Consider the following 23330-nt stretch of genomic DNA (forward strand, 5'->3'; position numbering starts at 1 on the left):
TGTTAGGTGTTTACCTAATCCTCTCCTTGAATTTAATGATCCAACTCATTAATCTTATCTTCAACATGATTAACATCTCCCAATAAATCAACTATGTCATCTTGATCTCACAATTTCTTTGAATTCATTCTCATACTATCACTCAAAAATATTTAAACTCTAATACTCAGTCATTACTCAACACTTTGTTGTTATAAAGCTTATTGGCTTGGCATCAACTATCTCATTTGATCAATGCTAATGCTCCTTCAACACTAGATTTTCTTGGTACTAATTGTAGCTTAGTTGACACCAGCATTACTCAGTATTCCTTAGTATTTTACTATATTTCTCAACTTGGCTTGGCTTTCTTGATATAAATAATCACTTTGTTTTATCAAATTCTATCTATTCAAATGTCTATTGTAACTCCATTTTCATAATTCAACCTTTCCTCTAGATGCTACTATTATGAGAAACTTCTAAAATCCTCTTCATCAAGAAAATAGATATGATATTTAGATTAGGTAGCAATATGTCTTATCAATAGATTTGACATCAATGATAAAATAACAAATGTTCCAATTGTAAGTTACCAACATCCTCCACTTATGATTCAATCATTGTCCTATCTTCTCAAAGTCTTATATAAAGTATAGCAAGATAGAAAGATTTCAACATGTGTCTCAAATTCTAGAGAGGATTTCTAGTAGGAATTGAAGAATCAATAGGGACTTAATAGATGATTGGGCTATGTAGATAGTGTCAAAAGTTCAATCACATAAGCACTCATAATATCAATTACATAGGGTAATTAGATGGTATGTGTTTCCTTGCAAGAGACTTTATCTCAGCTTGATGCTTCCACGTGTCCTTGCCAAATCAAGGTCATGCATTGCTGCTCAAAAGGAGAATTGTGCATGAGGGGTAAATTGATGGTGGGGACTTAATTTTATAGTAAATAGAAATCATCTATTTATTTAGAAGAAGATAGATCAATAGTCGATGTGTTATCATGAAGGTTTGGCAGTTGTATAATGATGCAGGCAAGAGGGTGAATAACTAGGGCCAATTGCTCACCTAGCTATCCAAACCACCCTACAAGAGTTAACACAACAGAAGAAAACACAAGGAACAACAACCAAAAGAGAGAGAAGAGAAAATAATTCTATTGATTCATCAAAATATCTTCATACATGCCTAGCTATGAGGCCTTCTGGGTTACGGCCAATTACAATACATTCAGTTACAAATATCCAATAGAAAATTTGCACCTTTAGTTCTACTCCAAAATATTCTTCTCCAAAAACTTCTTCTCCCCAAAAACTTACCTAAATCTAAGCCTAAACACTCTATATATACTTGCCAAAATAGCTTACAAAAAATTCTAGAACATAGAGAAGCCACAAGTTGGCTCTCAGAAAATATAACTACCTATACCAAAATTAAATGTGAGTAAAGTTAGCCCAAATAGGAACCAAACACAGATTACTCAGCAAAAGAAATCTTTCCAAAAGTAGCACTTGGCATCAACTGGCACTTAGCATCAACTGAAAACTGGCACTCGGCACATGAAGGAATGATCAGTACATGAAGAAACACTCGGCACATGAAGAAACGCTCATCACATGAAGAAACACTCAGCACATGAAGGAAGTAACTTGGCACCAACTATAGGATGAACAAAATGAGTAGGATAATAAGGCAACCCAGGATGCTCCTGCATCATATAAAAATGCAACATGATACAACCATGTGTCCCTCCCACTCAAAGGTGTCAAATTTTCAAAGGAGCTTCTGTAATCACCTTCATGATCAATCATTGGTTGGTGATGGGTTCTAAAGGATGAGTAAGATGGTCAGTGAGAGTCAAAAGGAGATCTTGGTTGGCTAATGTAAGTCAAAAGATGATCAATAACATATTTTTAAACTAAGTATAGAGTTGAGAGAGAAAAAAGTTCTTAAGCGAGGAAAAAATGTATTTATTTTGCATGAATTTGTGGTCTTAATATTGATACAAAACATTTACAGTTTTTCACCTCATTTAAATTGTCAACATCTACATACAGTATTTGCAAGAAGCAAAATTTTGAGCTTGAGGGTTTTTCAAAATTAGAATTGTAGTGGTCTGAAATTTGTGAAGTAAACAAGTAAGTCATTTTTTTCTATCCTCTTATGCTCTGAATTGGAAAATTGCATGATCTAAGGTTTGTATTATCATAAGTGAGCCTTAATTTTCATTCGTAAGCCCTAAACAAAACTTAGTTGAGTTGATCATGTGTTCTAAAATAATTCCTCTAAAAAGGTACTCTAGGAGGTTTAATTATGAGGATAGGAGAATTCAAGATGATTTATTGAATAATTGCCTATGGCAAAAGAGGGTAAAGAAGAAATTGAAGCATGGAAAACATTAAAAAATGAAGCATGTCTTGACTTGAAGGATAAATTTGGAAATGTATGTGATACAAACATTACAACCAAAGTTATAGAAATTTTAAGATGGTTGTATGGCCAAGCCAATCTAAGGATTCCTCTCAATAATGTATGGCAATATGATCTGGAAAAATTGATAATGTCCATGGTTCTCCTTCATGTTGACCTACTTCTAGAATTGGTAGACAAGTATGACCTAGTGTTACACATAATTAGATACATAAATGGGGATGTCCTAATTAAGATAGACATTAATTCCATCACAAAAGCTTTTGGTCTTCATCCTACTAAAGATGTGACTGATAGTATAGATTTCAAGATGTTCGAGGAAGCTTTCGATCAAGCGAGGAAAGATATAAAAAAAAATTGGTAACTTATTAAAAGAAGTAGATGGGATCAAATTAACACTTTGGCCATTTCATAAACCATAGGTATCTATAAGCACTACAATGACACTATGATGAACACCCATACTACCCTCTATGAGGTACTAGGGTTGGAAAACAAAAGGAAATTTAGTAAGACCAAAATCTGGATGTGTTTGGGAATTCAAAAGTATGGGGATGCAATAATTTATTACTTTCCTAAATACTAGGAAATAAATATCAATGAGGGATCTTGGTAATTTTGAAGAAGGAAGAGTCCACATATTTTAGATGGAACTCATTTCTTGTGCATATCATTATCTTCTACAATAAGGAATATTTTGTAGAGTACATGGATCTTGAGCTTCAGAGGGATGGTGATTTTAGAATATTTAGAATAACTGAGAGGGGCGGTGAATTAGTTATCCAAGGTCCAGATGTACCAATTGAACAAACAAACACTTCAAAAATATCATTACATTGCTCAGTCTCTACTAGAGGCTTTTAGACGTAACATTAGCTAGTTGTCCACTATTCTAAAATAACAAACTTGCAGAATGTAAACATTAATCAGTGAAGGATCTTAATAAAATCCACATAAGTTTGACACTAGGATTTAATGTGAGAGCCCAATCTAGGAAAAACCACTAGAAACATGTCACCAATTTTCACTCTTCTAAAGTAAGCCCTATTAGGATCCAACCCTATTAAAGGTTACAATACACACTATTAAATATGGCCTTGTTAAATGAGTTAATCACCCTATTAGGAGTGACCTTGTCAAAGGACTTTAGAACATTCCATTAGAATGTCACCTATTTAAATGATTTACATAGACTATTAGGTCTTTATGACTATTAGGTGAACCTTGATTAAATTATTTCAAATACTATTCACAATGGTTAGAAAGTAATAGTAGGTTTGATCTATTAAGCACAACTCACTTTACATATATAGATCTTTGTTCATCTCTCATGTAGTGATTCACTTTTTGGCCTCCATTTTCATCTCAATCTCTGATTATCTTGGCAACCCTACAAGTAATCACCCATCACTTATTCTTAACTCAATTTAGCCTTCTACTTATATTAGCTAGTCAACAACATCACTAACAGATACAACTCTCTAGAACTTCTTCACGCATGCATAGCTTCTCTGCATACATAGAAAGTTTTTTGTATTCCTCCTTAAATAGGTAATTATGATAGTTTATTTCTTAAACATGATTGTAGATCTTAGGTTTTATGATTAGATCCATCAAATACATCATATCTATTCACCATTTTGTTTATCTCTTCTTTTCTAGAAACTTTTCTTTGAATCCATCTCTTAAGTTATTTACCTAATCCTCTCATGGAATTAAATGATCCAACTCATTGATCCTTATCTTCAATATGCTTTTCATATTTGAAGAAATCAACTTAGTCATCTAGAAATCATGATTCCTTGCAAATAGTTAAAATTATGTTCCTCAACCAACATTGTGTTCTAACACTCAATCATCACTAGGTTATTTGATCACTATTAAACTTCATGTTGAGCACATACATTGTCACTGGATTGATATTGATGCTCGGTCCATACTAACTTTTTTGTGCACTTACTATGGCTCAGTTGACACTAGCATCACTTAGTATGTACAACAAGATTCTTTAGTCTTCTATTATATTTCTTAGTTAAGCCTATACATTTGATCTATCATTGTTCACACTTCTAAGTCATGTACATTACTATCTTCTCCTCTTGTAACATGATTTAAACAATCACTTTATTGTCAAAGTATAACTAATCAAATGTCCATTTGTGGTTTCTTTTTCATAACTCAACCTTTCTTCTAGGTTCTTTTTTTATGAACATATTCTCAAATCCTCTTATTTAATAAAATAGATATGACACTTAAATTAGATACAAAATTGTCTCACCAATAGATTTGACATCAATATCAACATACCAATCATTCCAATTATAGTTCCAACAATATCCGTCTTTGGCATTGATGGAAACACTTCTTAAAATATTTTAGGAATACTTCAAGTTAAAATACAATCCAAAACTTGCACATACATGACTAACACCCTCAATGTATCAAATCTTTAGCAATATACGTAGTATCATTCAAATTCATATCTCTAGCAGCATCTTAAGTAAATCTTATGAACTCACTCTAAGTAATCACTCTCTCTTACTTAAGATGTCTTTTCAATCTTTCACTTTTTCCCTCTTTCATTGTGATATTTATCTGTAACTCTCTGCTAATCTCTCCCTCATGGTTTCTTAGATATTCTCTCCATCTAGATATATCTCCCTCTTTATATTTTACATAATTTCTCCCTTCATGAAAACAATGCCAAAGACATTATCTATGTCTCATAAATATTTTCCATGTAGTTACTTTCATGATAGTTATGAATTCTTCACATGTCATCTCCATATGACTGATCCATTATTTTTTCCTTCATCTTTACTACTACCTTAGACAACCTCCTAAAGCATAACTATCAGCATCAATGTGTAAGCTAGTTTGATCAATATATTTGATGTGATACTCAACTTTTCTTAAGTACCTTTATCTAGGTGAATCACCCCCAATTTACCTCTATGATATTCATGAGCATCCTTAGGTAAATCTCTAGTGAATATGTCATATATTTTTTCTTTAGTATTCACATATTATAATTTCACTTCTTTGTCTTGAACTAGTTCTCTCAAGTAATGAAAATTGATAGCAATGCGATTTGTCTTTGTGTTCATAACCAAGTTCTTTGATATGTTAATAGCACTTGTGTTATCACAATAGATAACCATTGGATTAGTAATTTCTTCCTTCATACCTTTCAACAGTTGCTTGATCCATATGATATTTGAATAATTCATTATTACTGCCACATACTCATCTTCACTTGTTGATTAGGAAATGCAGTTCTTCTTCTTGCTTGTCCATGAAATCAATCTCTTTCCTATAAATAATGCACCACCACTTGTGTTATTCTTATAATCAACATTTCTTACCCAATCAAATTCAATGAATACCTCTAGTTCAAATATATCATTCTTCTTGTAATAAAATGCATAGTCTTATGTTCCTTTTAGATATCTCAATATTCTTTTTACTATCATCATGTGATTCTCCTTAGGACTTGTTGAAAATATAGCAACCATCCCAATTGCTAATGCAATATTTTGTCTACTATGAACAACATATTGTAGTTTCCCAATCATTGATCTATATTATGTTTGGTTCCCATCAACATAATAATCATTCTTAGATAATTTGTGTTTAGTAATCATAGGTGTACTAACTGGTTTTGAATCTTCCATCATAAAAAAATTTAGTATCTCCTTGATATATTTGGATAGAGTAATGAAGATAAATTTCTTCATTTGATAGACTTGTAAACCAACAAAGAATTTGATCTCACCAAACATTTACATTTCAAATTCCTTCTTTATTTCATTAGCAAAAGATTTGCATAATGCTTCCTTTCCTCCAAAAATGATATCATGAAAAAATATTTCAGATATTAATACCCCATTGTTCTTGCTAGACTTTAAATACATATTGTAGTTATCATTTGTTCTTGGAAAAATAATCTTCACCAAATAGTTATGTAGTCTTTCATACCATGCTCTTGGGGGCTTGTTTCAAACCATTAATTTTTTTTTCAGCTTACATATCATATTCTTCTTTTTGGGATCCACAAATCCTTTACGTTGTTCTATGTATACTTCTTCTTCAAGTACCATTTAGAAATATAGATTTAACATCCATTTGACATACCTTAAATACTTTATAAGTAGAATATGCAAGTAGTGTTTTAACTCCTTCTAATCTTCATATAGGGGAAATGATTCCCCATATTCAACACCTTCCTCTTGTGCTTATCTTTTGGATACCAGTCTTTCTTTGTTCCTTGTGACCTCACCATTTCCATTTAGCTTGTTCTTGAATACCCATTTTGTTCCAATAACATTTTTTTCTTTACATCTAAGTACTAAAGACCATGTTTTATTCTTTTCAATCTATTCAGTTTCTTCATTCATTTCTTGTATCCAATCTTCATTCTCTAAGGTATCTTTCATAGATTTGGGCTCAAAATCACAAGTAAGCATGCATCACTTCAAAGTATTTTTCTTGTCATAACACCAGACTCTTTATCTCCAATGATTTGTTTAGGTGCATGTTGTCTTCTCATATATTTTGCTAACATGGGCTCTTTTCCTTTTTTTTCTTCAACTTGTTCATTTTTAAAAATGATTTCAAGCTCATTATGTCTCTCTTGTTCAAGTTTTGGTTCACGTTTTGAATACTAAGCATTGCCTTCCTTATATTTAGATTCCTTTGTCTATGACTTGAAATCATTTATCTATTTCTTGACACCCAGAGTTTGTTGCTTAGCAACTGATTGTTGCAACTCAACATTCCTAGCCTGTTGAGGATCTACAACTTTTTTTTCTTGTTTAGGTGGAGTTCTTAGAATGCTATAATTCACATATATGAATGACCTATATTCTTTAGGTTTTGTCTTACATTCAACTTCATTTTTTGCACAATCCATAATTGATCTATTCCTTCTTTTAGCTATTCCATTTTTAGAAGGGGTCCTAGGTGTAAACATCTATCTTTTCATTCCTTTGTCATTGCAGAATATGTTGAGCTCACTGGAAATGAACTTGCCATCTTTATCAAATTTCAAACACTTTGGACTCTTCCATGTCTCTTTTTCAACTCTAGCCAAATACCACTTAAATAACTAAAAGGCACAAGATTTTTCTTCAAGGAACATCACATTCATCATTCTAAAATACTCATCAACAAATAAAATGAAATATTTGTCTCCATAATAGATTTGAACATCAATGGGTCCACATAAATTAGTATGAACCAACTCCAAAATATCATCAGATGAATATGTTTTCTCTTGAAACTAGACTTTGTCATTTTTCCTTGTTGACATTGTTTACACATAGCATTGTCAAGTTTCTTCAATTTTGGAAAAACTCTTACTCTTTTCATTTTGCTAATGTTAATCAAATTGTAAAAATTTATATGACATAAAATTTTGTGTAATAATCAAATATCTTTATGTACTGCAAACAAACTATAAACTATCCATCTATCACTTTGATTCACGTAAGAAATTAGAGCATTCTTCTCATCTTCATAAGAATCTTCTTTCATAGCAACATAGATTATCTCTTAATCATTACTTTTAGATTCAATATCAATTTCTTCTTTAGAAAAATAACAATATTTCTTACCTTTGTCCTTGTATTCTTTGTTCTTCTTGAATTCATGGTCATCTCTTCTTCTTTTATACTTTCTTTCCTTCTTTACATCCTTGTCTTATTTGTCAAGGAACCTTATAGCAATATGACTGACCTTGTTGCATGAAAAATAGATTATGAGAAGTTTAAATTTGTAATTTCCTTTGCCTCTTCCAAATCTCCTAGCTATAAATTCCTTCAATTTCATCAAGTTCATCATCAGAAGTATCACTGTCACTTTTCACATGTTTTCCTTTTCCTTTCTTGGTAAGAATCAGTTGTCATTTAAAAGAAGATTCAATAGTAGAAAGTTTTCAATTATCATAATTAGACATCTCAAAAGAAGGAAGTCTACCAATTACACCTTCCAAGTTTAGGGAATTATCTATTGTACATCTCAATTCTTTTATTGCAGAGTCCCTAATCACATTGATAGGAAGTAGAGTTTTTAATACCTTGTTGATTATTGTTTCATTTTAAATATTTACTTTTTATTCTCTAATAGCCTCTTTCACCTTATATTATTCTCATTTCATTAAACTTACCTCTCAAACTTTTTGATTTGGCTCTTAAGACATTATCATCTCCTACATAGATGGTCTTCAGTTTATCCCACATTTCATTTGAATTCTTACACTCTTTTAGGTCATCAAACTCAGCATAGGTTAGGGTTGAAGCAATCACCAACATTGATTGATTGTGTTATTATTTTTCTTTCATTTCTTGACAAATCAGAGGGACTATTTTTATGTCCACATATGCATTGTCTAGAAAATCCAATGCAACATCACCAATTATACTAGCTATATGTAGCCTCGTCAACTTTTGCTATCTAGGAAACTTTTCTTTGTTCAAATTTGGTACTACTCTTTTGTATGCCATGATCTTTAGCTTTAATTACCTTCAAACTTGTCTTTACAAGCACTAGTTCTCTAATACCAATTTTTAGAATATTTAAAATAACTAAGAGGAGGGGTCAAATAGTTATCCAAGGTCCATATGTACCAACTAAATAGGTAAACACTTAAACAGCTTCAGATCTTACAATTCCATTTCTCAGTCTCTATTGGAAAATTTTAGTAACATTAGCTAGTTGTCAATTTTTCTAAAATAAAATATTTGCAAAATGTAAACATTAATCAGTAAAGCGCCATAATAACATCCACATAAGTTTTAAACTAGGATTTAATGTGGAAACCCAATTTGGGAAAAACTGCCAGCAAAATGTCACAATTTTCACTCATATGAAGTAAGCCCTATTAGGAGCCAATCCTATTAAAGGTTACAATACACACTACTAACTTTGATTTGGCGAGTGAGAGCAGATAGGGAAGAGGATGAGGAAGTGCACCTTTTCAAAATTTGAAACCTTTCCTAGGTGAGATTCCTCAGGGAAGAGGGAATCAGAAGCCTAGAACAGAGGAGGGGTTTGTGGAGTGTCAGGGGATAGTAGAAATCAAAGATGCAATAGAGAATGAAGATGGGGACCCATGTGACAAGAGCAGAGGTCCAGACAGGCCTTTTCTGCCACCCAATGTGGATCATTCTGGGGTACTTTCAACAAAGTGGTCCTCTCTTTTTGGAGTTAAACCTACTAGTAAGTCTTCCTTTCCTCTACTTAAAATTCTATCTAGCTTGGAAAAGGGTTCTTGTGTGATTGCTATTTCGAATGAGTTGATAGATCATAGCACTACTTCAATGGATTCTACCTTGGTGGGAAAGTTTATTGAGCCAAGGCCAAACATAGAGATTGTAAGATCTTTCACTCAGAAGAAATAGAACCTTAAAGGATATGTCAATGTAACAGTGATGGTGAAAGGCTTCCTATCTTTTTATTTCACTTACATTGAGGACTTGTCAAACATCCTATGTGAAGGGCCTTGGAGTATAGGTCACTCAACCCTAGTGCTCCAGAACTGGTCTTCGAAGCTAGATTTGAATGACTCATTTTTTGTGCAAGCACCTATTTGGGTAAGACTTCCAGAGCTGCCTCTAGAGTTTCGGAATGAGGATGTGTTCATGGGGGTGGCAAATTCCTTTGGTGAGCTTTTGTCTATAGACCCGATAATGGCTTCTCGAAGGAGACTAATGTATGCTAGGATCTGTATTGGAGTGAGGGAAGGGGATGATATGCTAGAAGTTATATGCTTTCACTCAAAACTTGGAACACATATTCATAAATTGGATTATGAAAGTGTTCCTTTTTCTTCTTTTCATTGCCTAAAATTTGGGCATAAGGCGAATCAATGTCCTAAGGCTAAACCTGAAAAGAAAAAGATTCCAATTTTTTCTAAACCTGGAAAGGAGAAAAAGATCTAGAAAAAAAAGGATATAAAGGAAGGCCAGAAGATCCAAGAGATTTTAGAGGAGGTCCTAGAGGCTCCTAGCATAGGAGGGAACAAACCAGTCTAGAATGAACAAAGGTAGAAAAGAAAGTGGATAAGGTCTTGTCTGGACCAAAGATTATTGAGGTGGAAGACCTAGTTCAAATAGTGGAAGGCCCTATCAAAGGAGGCAATAAGTTAGACCATAGTGACTCAAATGTAGAAAAGATAGTGGATAAGGTTTTGTCTGGATCTAAGTTAAGTGAGGTGGAAGATCTAGTCAAGAATCTTGGTTTCTCCAAAGTCAAGGAGGTGGATTACCTAGCTAAGGTGGCTATTTTGGCTTCATCTCAAGTGGAGAGGAAGGAGAATAGGATAGGGAATGATAGTTTTTTAGAGAGAAAGGGGGAGTAAGCATTGAGTAATGAAGGGGAGTTAGAGAGGGAAAATCAAGAGGAAGTCTTGGGAGGTCCTTTTTCTTCTAGGAAGGACCATTTTGTTTCATGTAATCTGGAAGAGATATTTGAGATGGACAATTCCTTATCTCTAGTTAAGATGGAAAGGGTTGATGACTGTTTGAAGGAAAATAAAGGAAAGCCTAAAAAGAAAAAAAGTTAGGAGCCATCCCTGACTTCTCGAGCACAGACCAGGATTCATGAAAGACCAAATGTGGGAGGGAGGTCAAGGTTAGTAGGAAGGAGGCCTATTAGTCAATTCATACAAGATGAGGCCAGAAGAAGTTTGGTAGATGGGAGCCAAAGAACTATTTTGGAATGTACTTCTAATTTGAAATGAAGATAATTTCTTGGAATATAAGGGGCCTTAATGGGGTCCATAAGTAGGAAATTCTTAGGAATATGATTAGAGATCATAGACCTGATATTTTGATGATTCAAGAGACAAAAATGAAGAAAGAAACTCTAGGTAAGATGTCCTTTAGTAATAATATGGTTGGTGAGGCTACGAACTTTGAAGGTGTGTTGAGAGGTTTGCTTACTCTTTTTAATAATAAATAGTTCATATTTACTTCATTGTACAATGATAGTAATATTCTCTTTTGTAAAGTGTTTCATTTGCATTCCAATGATTATTGGTTCCTTTTGAATGTCTATGCCCCTAATTCTAAAAGGGAAAGGAAGAATTATTGGACTAAGATTTGTGATAGGGTTTAGACCAATAATTTGAATAAAGGTATCATTATGGGGGACTTCAATATTCCTCTAATGGATGAGGAGAAGTTGGGAAGTTTTGCCCCAAATTGGAAAAGCAAGATGGATCTCTCCAGTTTTATTAATAGTTTCTCTTTGTTGGATGTGCATCTTTCGGGTGGAACTTACACTTGGTCCAATAAAATAATTGGAAGTCATTGTATTCATGTTTAGTTGGATAGAGCTCATATTTCTCCAGACTGGTAGAATTCTTTCTCTTGCAACTTGTCCCTACTCCCAGGAGTTGGCTTGTATCACTCCCCTATATCCCTCTTGATTGTCTCTCTTGAACCTAGGAGGAATTTCCCTTTTCAATTTGAAAAGATGTGGACTTCCCATCCTGATTTATTGAATAGGATATGCTATTGGTGGGGTATGGAAGTGGAAGCAACAGTTATGTTTAAAGTTGCTAAGAAGTTGAGTAATGTGAAATGGGTGATTAAAGTCTAGAATAAGACAAATTTTGGCCATATTTTTCAAGACAAAGAGGATTTGTCTGTCAAGCTCACTTCTATTCAAGACACTATTCAATAGGATGGGTGTAATGATTTGAATAGGAATGTTGAGATGTCTATTTTGACTAACTTGCACAATATTATAAGCAAATAAGAGAAGTTCTGGGAGCAAAGATCAAGAATCAATTGGCTTAAAGAGGGTGATCACAACACCAGGTTTTTTCATATTTCTACTCTTAAGCATAGAGAAAATAATAGAATATTAGGTTTAAAAAAGGGGTGGGATCTTTTGAAAAGAGAGAATGATATTTCTGTCGAGGTTGTTTATTATTTCTCTTCTCTTCTATCTTAGGATCCATTGTTATTAGAGGTGGATCAGAATGAAATTGTCTCTTTTCTTCCATAGATTATTCAACCCCATCATAAAAAAATGTTGAGGGGGATCCCAAAAGTGTAGGAAGTTAAAGAAGCTTTGTTTTCTTTGTCTATTGACAAATCCTCTAGACTGAATGGTTTTCCAACTTTCTTTTTCCAAACTTATTGGGAGGTGGTTATGGAAGATGTCGTGAAGGTTGTTCAAGAATTTTTTGGAGCAAGAAGCATTCTAAAGGAGATCAATTCTACTTTCTTGGTCCTCATCCCTAAAGTTCTTGGGGCTAATTCTTTGGATAAATTTAGACCTATTAGTCTTTGTAACTCTTTCTACAAGATTATCTCAAAAGTGTTAACTTATAGAATTCTTAAAATTCTCCCTTTGATTATATCTTAGCAAAAAATGGGTTTTGTCCTTGGAAGACAGATATTGGATTGTATCATGATGGTTTATGAAGCGATTCATTCCATAGAAGTAGTAAAAAGAGAAGATATGCTTCTTAAGCTAGATCTTTCTAAAGCCTATGATTGGGTGGACTAGACTTTCTTTGGTTTGGTGCTTTTGTCTTTTGGCTTTGATCAAAAAGTTTGCAAGCTTATATCTCAACGTATTTCTACTTCTCTTGCAATCTTGGTAAATGGTGCTTCCTCAATTTTTTTCAAACCTTTGAGAGGGTTAAGACAGGGGGATCCTCTTTCTCCTATTTTGTTCATTATCATGGTTGAATGTATTGGAAGGTTGATTAAGAGAAATAAACAAGAAGGGAGACTTATAGGGATCAAACTATCTTCGAGGAGTGCTTCTTTTTCTCATCAGTAGTTTGTGGATGATACTATTATGGGAGAGGAGGCATCTATTAAGGAGGCAAAAGTGATGAAGGATATTTTGGATATGTATATTAGAGGATCAAGGTAGCTTATTAATTGGGAGAAAAGCTCTATTTTCTTCATTAATACTCTAGAGGAAAAACAAAGGAAAATCGTGAGGATTCTTGGGTGTGGAGTGGGAAAGCTCCTTTCTACCTATCTTGGTCTCCCTATGGGTACTAGGCCTCTTCATTCTTTCTAGAATGGGATTCTTGATAGGTTCAACAAGAAGTTTATGGGGTGGAAAGGGGGTGGAAAGGGGCTTCTATTAGTCAAGAAGGTAAATGTCTTTTGGTTAAATCCACTCTTCAAAATCTCTTGATGTATACCCTAAGTCTATTTGGGATATTGGTTAAGTTTGCTGACAAAATGGAAAAGATCCAGAGATATTTTCTTGGGTCTAGCCTTGAGGGTCAAAAGAGATATCCCCTTGTTGCTTGGGATAATGTCTATCTTCCTAAGTGCTATGGGGGCTTGGGAATTAGGAAATTAAAGCATCTTAATAAGGCTCTTCAAGCTAAATAGATTTTGCATATCTTTAATAGTATAGGGGAATGGAGAGATATTTTTGTTAATAACTATGTCAGAAGACCTACTATTTAGTTCTTTCCCAATAATGAAGACATCCCAAATGGGTTTATCATTTGGAATGGAATCCTTAAGGTAAGGGACCTAGCCAAAGCTAAGATTAAAGGAAAAGTGGATAATGGTGAGGACATTATATAATAGCATGATAATTGGTTGATTCAAGGCCCCCTTATAAATAATCCTATATTTGAAAACTAGTCAAATATTTGTATTAGGCAATTTGGTTTGAAAGTTAGTGATTATAGAATAGACCAGGGTTGGAGAGACCTATCTTTCATTCTAGATGACCTCAAGCCAATTATGATAATGTTGAACTCTATGATTCTTAATAACAAGAGGGATGAATTAATATGGGGAGATAACCCTAATGGTTGTTACTCAGTTGCATTGAGATATAACTCTCTTTGGAGCTTGAAAGAGAAGCCCCCTTTGGCTAAAGCCTGGGTACCTAGTCTTACCCCAAAGATTAATATTTTTTTCTAGCTAGCTTTACAAGAAAAAATTCTTACCTAGGATAATTTAATCAAAAGAGGACATTATATGCCTAATAGATGTATAGTATGTAAACATCAAATGGAATCGGCTAATCATGTGTTTATCCATTGTCTTTATTCAAGGGAGGTTTGGGATAGCTTAACCAAGAACCTTGGGGTAAGTTGGTACAAGCTAGGTAATGTAATAGATTTCTTTTGTCAATGGAATAGTATGTTTAAAGGTAGAGATTTTTAGGATGTAAGTACCTAGTCTTTTCCTCATTTCTATTGGGGAGTCTAGAAGGAAAGAAACAATAGAATCTTCAGAGGTAGAGAGGAACCTACTTTTTTTTTGGTGGAAAAGATATATAGAAGCATGCAAGAAAATTACCAAGTTAGAAAGGGGGGAAGATATTGAAAATGGTGGTAATAAGAAGGAGAAAGATAAGGATAGGAGGACTAAAAGATAGGAGGTGAAATGGTTTCTCCCTCCTAAGGGATGGCATAAATAAAATTTTGATGGTGCAGCTAAAGGAAACCCTGGACCTTCAGGTTGTGGAGGTATCATCAAAAATAGCTACGATGGAGGGGTGGTGGCTTTTTCCCATCCTTTGGGTTATCAAACAAACAATTATGTAGAAGCCAATGCAACATGCCATACAGTGAAATTAGCTTTGAACATGGGAGATAAAAAATTATGGTTGGAGGGGGATTCAAATAACATCATAAGGTGTATTAAAGGGGTCACCCAACCATCATGGTCCATAGCTAATATTATTGAAGAGACCCACTCCTTTCTTGGAAATTTCAAAAGTGTCCACATCACCCATGAATATAGGGAGGCAAATTTTGTGGCAGACTGGTTTGCCAATGAAGTAGTTAGGCAAGAAAAGGGGATGATTTGGAATTTGGGTGGAAATATCCCAGAAGAAGTGGAAAGCCTAATTGAGTTGGACAAAATCCAAGGAGGTACGGTGGATATCTAATTGTTATAATGGTTATTAATGAGAATTAGGGTTTGAGTACTTATAATTATGGTGTTTACGAGAAATGCAGTTAGATGAGGTTAATAGTGTCAAATCGACACATTTCTTGGGTCAATTTTTTTCTCTTCCTTAACCATTTTTGAGGAAAAGAAAGACATATCAGCTATTATTAGAGAGGTGACCATTAGAGTTTTTAGAGGTTGGAGAAGGGATATGAGAGGTTAGAGTTTATGAGAATAGTTAGTGTTGAAAATATAGAAATGGTGGGGCAAAGAAGTAGGAAGGAACCTATTGATAAAGCAAATAAATGGAAGAAAAGGACTAAAGTCTAGGAAAAGTTAGAGAAGGGTGGTATAGCCAACTATATTACTAAACTTCATGGTTTTGACCCTGTGATCACTAAAAAAATGGTTCATTTATGGAAGGACATGAGGGTTAAAGTGGATGGGGTTTCATTTCAAGTCACCAAGTCATTGCTCTTGTAACTAAAATTTTAGCAAAGGGGTTGAATTCTTACAGAGATAAGAAGGTGTCAACGAATGTTGTGAAGGATTTTGCAAAAATACTAAGAGAAATGAATTGGTAAAGTGTGAAACTTACATTGAAATGGATTCAATCAAGAAGTTATGGAGGTATGTTTTATGGGCTATTATAGAGTATATTTCTTTGGACACTAGATTTTATAGAGTAAGAACACAACATTTTGTTTTACTCAGTCACTTTCACTATGGTGCCAAGATTTCATTCCCTTTTTATTTATTTACTTCAATGTGTAAGGGCATTTCTAGGCATAAGAAGAAACCCTTTGTGAATCCAGCCTTGCATGAGGGGTTATTGCTTGTAATTTATGAGCATTTTAAAGCTCAGACCATAAGCAAAACCCACCTGCAGGGCATGGATGCATGGATACGACAAGCTCTAGCTTTTCATTTGATTTTGAGGATTTTTGAAGTATTAGTTCAGAGGGTGAAGAAAATAATTCACTTAGAAAAATAGGTCAAGGATTTAGAGAAGAAATTACCCTCGTCAATTAAAACCTCGAGCAGGAAGAGCCCTACAGAACATGAGTCTAAAGCTTCAGGCTAGGGAGATGAAGAATACAACAAGGAAGGGGATGATATGAAAACTAATGAAGAGGTTGAAGAGGAGGTAGAAACTAAGATAGGTGGAGCTGGTGGCTTAAAAAAGAGGAGGTTTAAAGAGAAGGATGCAAAGGGGATTTTGGATTCTAGGCAGGAGCTCTCTGCCATTCCTCTTTCCCCTATTCATCCTTAGGAATAGGAAAAGGAGAAGAAATATGGTGAGGGAGGAGAGGTGGTAATTAAGGATAGGCACGTGGCATAGAGAAACTTTAATGTAAAAACTTCCAAAATGGGTATAATCAAAGAGGCTATGAACCGACAAATTTTAGAAGAAAAATAGGGTTAGCTCTAGTTGGAGGATCTCATTGATCCAGCAATGGTGGCCATTATGGATAATGCAAGGGAAACTAGCATGAATTTTCTTAATAATTATAGAAATAATATGATTGACAATTTTAGGTCAATCAAATGGCTTTACCATGAATTGGAGGAGTTTAGAGAAAAAATAGGCTAGTTAGAAAACAAAAGGAAGATGCCACATTGTGATAATTTGAATGAACAGGGTGATCAATACAGTTTGGCTGAGAAGAGAATCCAAAATTTGGAAAACTACAATCATAAACTAGAAAATTAGATGATATCTATTTTGACTTCTATCAATGATAATATCTTGTCCCTTAGTAGAATGCTGAAAGCCAAAGGTCTTTTGGATGAAAATGAGGAAAAGGACAAAGAGAGCCAGAATGGAATAGGATGTGATGATTGACATTACCTTCAGCAGCATGGATTAGGATGGTCAGAAGAAGTAGGAGCAGATGGTTGAGGAGATTAACAAAGCCTATGAAGTAGCAGAAATGATCTAGGAGCTTGAGAGAAAGATAGAGGAATAACTTTGGTTTTTAGTTTCCTATCTTTTGGACTGTTAGACTATTGTAAGTTCTTGGTTAGTTGGCTTTTTGTCTATCTATTTTATTGGCCCTTTGGTTGGCCTTTTTTTTTGGTTGGGCTTTAACTACTTATTAGTAGCCTTTGGATTTTTTTCTATCTATTGTACTACCCCTTTGGTTGGCCTTTGTTTTTTGGTTGGGCTTTAACTGCTTATTATCAGCCTTATGATATGTTTTAACTCTCAAGTTTCAAGATCCCTATAAAACCTATTTTCCTTATAAAAAACTCTAATCTTATTAAATTATTTAATCACCCTATTAGGAGTGGCCTTGTTAGAGGACTTTAGAAAATTCCATTAGAATGTCACTCATTTAAAGGATTTACATAGATTTTTAGGTCCTTATGAGTATTAGGTCAACCTTGATTAAATGATTTGAAATACTATTCATAATGGTTAGAAAGTAACAGCTGGTTTCATTTGTTAAGTAGAACTCAACTTTCATGTATAGATTTCTATTCATCTCTCATGTACTCATTCACTATCTAGCCTCCATTGTCATCTCAATCTCTAACTCACTTGACAACCCTTTGAGAAGTCACCCTTAATTTCTTCTCAACTCAATTTAGCCTTCTTCTTAGATTAGTCATTAAATAACATTAGTAATAGCTCCAACTCTCTAGAAATCATTCACACATGAATAGCCTCTCTGCATACATAGAAAGTTCACCTATATTCCTCCTTAAATAGGTAATTATAATTTTTTACCACTTAAACACCACCATAGATCTTAGGGTTTATAATTAAATCCATTAAATATATCATATTTGTTCATCATTTTTTTATCTCTTCTTTTCTAGAAACTTCTCTTGGAATCAATCTCTTAAGTCATTTATCTAATCCTCCCCTAGAAATAAATGACCCAACTCATCGATCATTATCTTCAACATTCTTTTTATATCCCAAGAAATCAACTTAGTTAGCTAGAAATTTTGATTCCTCAAAAATAGTTAAAATGTTGTTCCTCAGCCAACATTGTGTTCTAACACTCGGTCATCACTGCATTACTCAGTCACTATAAAACTTCTTTTTCAACACATACACTATCACTTGGTCATTATTGATTCTCGTCTAATGCTAAATTTTATCAACACTTACTGTGGCTTGGTTGACACTAGCATCACTTGGCATGTGCACCAAAATTCTTTAGTCTTCTACTCTATTGATCGATCAAGCTCATACATGTTATCTATCTTTTTTACACTTTCAAGTCTTGTACATTATTGTCTTCTCCTCTTGTAACATGAATTAAACAATCACTTTATCTTGTAAAAGTCTAACTAATCAAATGTAAATTTGCAGTTTCATTTTTATAACTCAACCTTTCCTCTAGGTGTTTTTATTATGAGCATCTTCTCAAATCATCTTCATTAAAAAAATAGATATGACACTTAAATTAGATAGAAAATTGTCTCACCAATAGATTTTACATCAATGACAACATAACAATTGTTCCAAATGTAGTTTCCAATAGGTGAAACATTGCTTGTCTAATTAAAGTCAACTATTATATCAATGGATTGGGAGGATTTTGGCTTTGTGCTATTTGAAAATTAATTTGGAACCACTCTCACCAAAAAAAATCATGCTAGTGGTTGATGACTTTCCCCATCAATTGAACATTTTCATGAGGCATGTTGACTATATCTTGAAGCCAAAGATGTTCCACCAATGGGAAGACATTTATTTCTACCCTTATACCATAGTCATTAGGATATATGGATTCCTAGGGAGGCCTTTTGTGCTTCCTAAATATGTCCCATTTAGAATTGGTTTCCTTGAATTCATAAGGGAGATTTCTAAGCTACAAGACACTAACTTCCCTCTAGATAAGGCTAGAAAAGGAACTTTCTTTCTTGACCTCATAGTTTTCCATCATTTTGCAATTATCAAAAATGGGAGGAATAATGAAGTTCAATTTCTTGCTCAAACCCTATAATTTGGAGGTTATCTCAAAGATGATGAATGATATATAAGGTTTCTATGAAAGATTATTTTGTAAGATAAACAAGGCTCAAAGAGGTAAGCACGAGTTTAACTACCCAGAGGACATCATCAGAAATGATGAAGATTTAAAATCTTGAAGAAGAAAGAAATTGTACTAGTATATGTATTAGGAGAACTTGGAAGATATTCAAGAAAATAGCCAAAATTTTAATCAACTCTTAGATTGTAAAAGCTTAGAATAGAGATTGAGAATACTTTTGGGAAACTTCCAAAGTATATATGATACCATAACTGAGAAGTTGGGAGAGAAAAAAGGACAAAGGTGACTTTTGATGATGATAAAGTAACCCTAAATGTGTTGTTACAATCTACAGATATAGTCTCAAAAGAAAGAAGAGGATAGAAGAGAATAAGAGAGGAATCACAAGTCCATGATGTTGAGTCAAAAAATATCTTGAGACTCCAAAGGGTTTAAGATTGTATCAAAGGAGAATGATGAGAGCAAAGCCCACCGACCCAAGAATAGTTGAGATAAAAAGTACAAAGATAATAGTACCATATGATCTATCAAGAGGATCTCCATCTCTAGAATCTCAAAGAACACCTCCTATAGCTTCACCACATAAAGGGCTTACTAGTAATATACATGAATAAAAGGAGGAGGAGACAAATAAAGAAGAAATTATGGGGAGGTAGAAAACATTCAAGGTATAGAGAAATTTGGGGCATTGAATCTTCCATATGGAGATGATGAAGAAGAAGAAGAAGAATACATCTATGTTCCTGAAGAAAATGTGGCAAGAGATATTCAAGTTCCTAGAGCACCAATCTTTGGTAATTACTACCCAAGAGATAAAGGGACTATTCCCAAGGGAGTTAAGAACACAGTCTTGCAAGGTGGATGTAGCTGATAATGAATTTTTATAATCAGTCCCCTTCAAGAAATCATTACGGCAATATTTTAGAGGGGATTTCCACAAAATGGTCAAGGAAAAGAAGAAACAAAGGTTGGATGATGATCTTGATGACCTTGCTAAATAAGTTCAAGATGAAATAATGATCAAATTTGTTCCATTAGTCCACAGGAAGAAAGGAAAATTGTAAGAGTTAGGAGTCTAGTTGTTTCCAAATATCAATACTGTAATTGCATTTGACTCTATCATGAAAGATATGAGATTGAAGAGACCTAAGAGGGAAGCATAAATATGTACCTCTAGGATGTACTATAGTGAATACCTAGTTGTCTTGGCTACTTGGTCTCTTTCACCCAATTATTATGGTCAAGGAAATGGTGAGGACAGTGGAGTAAGGGGAAATGTGGTTTTACCAAGATTTGAAGATGCTAAAATTTCCCAATCCACAAGGAATCTTCAAGTACATGTGGCCTATGTTCACAATGTAGTAGAGGGGACAAAGAAAAAACACTAACTACAAGAAAGGTATAATCATGTATATGTCTCTTATGAGCAGAGGAAAAAGGAAAATTTTGACCTACATAGCTAGGTAAGTTTCTTAGACAAAATGATAACCAAACTTAAAGAAATCAAGGTTTCTAGCATGGATCAACCACCCATTAAAGGGGAAGCTACCTCATTAATGTTGTTAAGCATGGTACCTTTTGTCCCAGCAATTTTTTCAACCCATCCCAAAGAAATCTCATCAAAGAAAAGAAGAACTAGTGATGCACAAATAAAAGAGGTTGTGGATCTACAAATGTAGTTAGAAAGAAAATAGAATGATTTTGATTACAGTAAAGAAGTCATACTCAGAACTACATTAATGTTTTTATTTGAGAAGATTAATTCTAAGTTGTTTAAAACTCATGAAGTATGTAAGATTCTTTATTTGTCCATTAGAAAAATGGAGGATAATAGTAGGTTGGTTAAGCCAACATACCAAAAGTGGATAGGGAGGATTGAGAAAATTAGGAAAATTGAGCCATGTGTAAGAGTAGACCCTAACCCTCCCCCAAGTGTCATGGCTACGATGAAAATTTTTAAATCACTTAGGAACTTTTTTATTTTTCCAAACTACATTGAGAATAAGATGGTGGAATTAAAATATCAAATAGAGTCATTCCAAGTCACTCTGGTGCCACCTATCTTGAATAAAGATAGACTTATCAAATATTTTTCCATTTGGAGAGCTGAAGCTATTACAGTAATGAATGATATGGTAAGAAAGATAGTAGAGGGTGTGACATGACACTTTTTCAAGAATGTATGTCCAAGTTGGTTAACTTAGGGGCATTTTATGAAAATTTTGAGAAAGAAGTCACCCAGGCCATGGTTAATTATATTCCATATAGGTAGCAGATCTTGGAGCACACGTGGCCAGCAGATAATGAGTTTGAGTGGGTTAGAAGATACATTCCATCTGATGATTCAAATCATGAAGATTCCCCACCTCAAAAGCAATATGTAAAGGAATATTTTGAATAAGAAAAAATGCAAAAAGTGAAAGAAGACATGTGATCACATGATTAAAAATTATCACATCAAATTTTTAAATGGTTTTAATTTTTTGATGTTTTGTAACAAAAGTTGAAGTGTCACATCAAATGATGACATGTATTCTAATCTCTATGCTTGAATCTTATTGCAAGTCATCTATATAAGTGAGTTCCCAAGGCTAGAGAATGGTCTGAGTTTTGATAAAATGAAAGTATATTATCATCTTTTGAGTCACTCCAAGAATATTGTATAGATTTTTTCTATGTTTCTTGTTCATAAAAAAAGAATACAGGAACATGTTGTGTTGAGTCTTTTGAGAGTTATGTTTTATGGGATCTGACATTTCATTGTATTATTTTAATTTAATTAATACAAACACATAAAGTGTTGTGAGTTGCTTCATTCAGATCTTGTCTCTATTTATGTTATTCTTTAATTTTCTAAGATTTGATAACAATGTCTATTGAATTTCAATTGTAATTCATGTTGAATTATATCTTATTTTATGTTTTTCTCATAACCAAATGGATTATGTAATTGCTTGATATAAATTAGGAGAATTAAAGGCTTCATGAATAGATTGATAAGAATGAGATATGAAGATATGTATTGATATTTCCTTTTACAAAGTGGGGGAATATATCTACTAAGGGTATCTAATTATGTGATCCTATAACCCAATAGATAAAACACTAGTCAAAAATGAGAGTTGCACAAGAAGATGAATAATTCTATTAAGTGTCTAAATTTAGAACCAAAAATCTCTTATATTTTATGTTTTGTTAAAAAAAAAATTGAAAAGCTAGCCTATACTTGGTCTAGAGAGCTTTAGGGTTTGGAGGATTAGTTATCATGTGTCCTTTTTTGTCTCTAGATTAGAAGAAGCAAAGGAAAATATTTATTTTACTATAATTTATGATAAATAACATTGTAAGGAAGACTAAGGATAGATCCCAAGGTATACTCTCCTAAATCTTACAAAGTTATATGGGGATAAGACCAAATGTATTGTCAGTTGGCCTTATTGGCTTGCACTGAATCACCTATAATGGTTTTTAGCTAATTCCTAGTTTTTTCTTTTACTTTCTCATAAGGTAGTTGAAATCCTATAAAATTAGGAGCCAACACATCTGAGCCAACTTCATAGAGTTGATTCAAAATTAATTTTGAGTCCAATCTCAAATTATAGTACTCTTCCTATGATCTCCATCAGACACTACCAAACAAAATCTTCATTCAAATTTTTTTCTCAAGCATTCAACAAGTTATTATTTTTTGAAAAGATCAATTTTTGAAATTGATAAGATCTTCCTACATCATAATGACATACATAGGTGGATAAAACTCTTGAGTAGTGTTTTCCTTTGTGCACACCTAGAAAATACACAAACTCTCAAGTAGCATTTTCCTCTACACAAATTCATCTACGAATGCAATAAATCTAAGAATATTCCTTATCAAAGTTTGAAAGTAAATTCAAAAACAAAGTCCACTATTGTAGTAGTAGTTTTCTCCTTTTGTGACAACAATTTTTCCTAGAACTAAAGCTGATATAAAAAATTATCCATCTTTAATCTTCACTAATAA

The sequence above is a fragment of the Cupressus sempervirens genome, chromosome 2 (genome assembly GCF_028749045.1).
Source record: "Cupressus sempervirens isolate cs-2001-9-10 chromosome 2, ASM2874904v1, whole genome shotgun sequence".
Taxonomy (NCBI): Eukaryota; Viridiplantae; Streptophyta; class Pinopsida; order Cupressales; family Cupressaceae; genus Cupressus; species Cupressus sempervirens.